The 375-nt window shown below is 22.1% G+C and overlaps 1 protein-coding gene across 1 annotated transcript in view; it reads left to right on the top strand.

Annotated features, from left to right (window-relative positions):
• LOC117115344 (7-dehydrocholesterol reductase-like) overlaps positions 1-375 on the top strand; it is a 5,705-nt gene that overhangs the window by 1,517 nt on the left and 3,813 nt on the right. The window lies entirely within an intron of this gene.

Genomic DNA, 375 nt, shown 5'->3' with positions numbered 1-375 from the left:
TATAGGCCTATATATATATATATATATATATATATATATATATAAATCATCAAAGAATGTAAATGAATAGATTCATAATAAACAGTGCTCAAATAGGAACAAGTTGTCATAATCGTATCTAGCATTAACTCATCAACGAAAAGTTCTTTAAAAAATGAATATAAAGGTCTAATGAAACTTTTTGTTGATGACCTATGCTTGATACGATTACTGTACTACAAATTATTTATTTATTAATTATTATTATTATTTATTATTTTTTTATTATTTACTTTTTTATATATAATATATAATAAATTATATACAAAACTCAGATATTTCTGCCACTCCTGTGGCCTTCATCAGCGTGAATAATGGAAAACATCATATATGTGT

This window comes from Anneissia japonica, unplaced genomic scaffold (assembly GCF_011630105.1).
Source record: "Anneissia japonica isolate Jap-2015-1 unplaced genomic scaffold, ASM1163010v1 scaffold288073_len612986_cov165, whole genome shotgun sequence".
In the NCBI taxonomy this organism is placed as follows: Eukaryota; Metazoa; Echinodermata; class Crinoidea; order Comatulida; family Comatulidae; genus Anneissia; species Anneissia japonica.
This window is presented reverse-complemented; position numbering and strand designations above follow the sequence as displayed.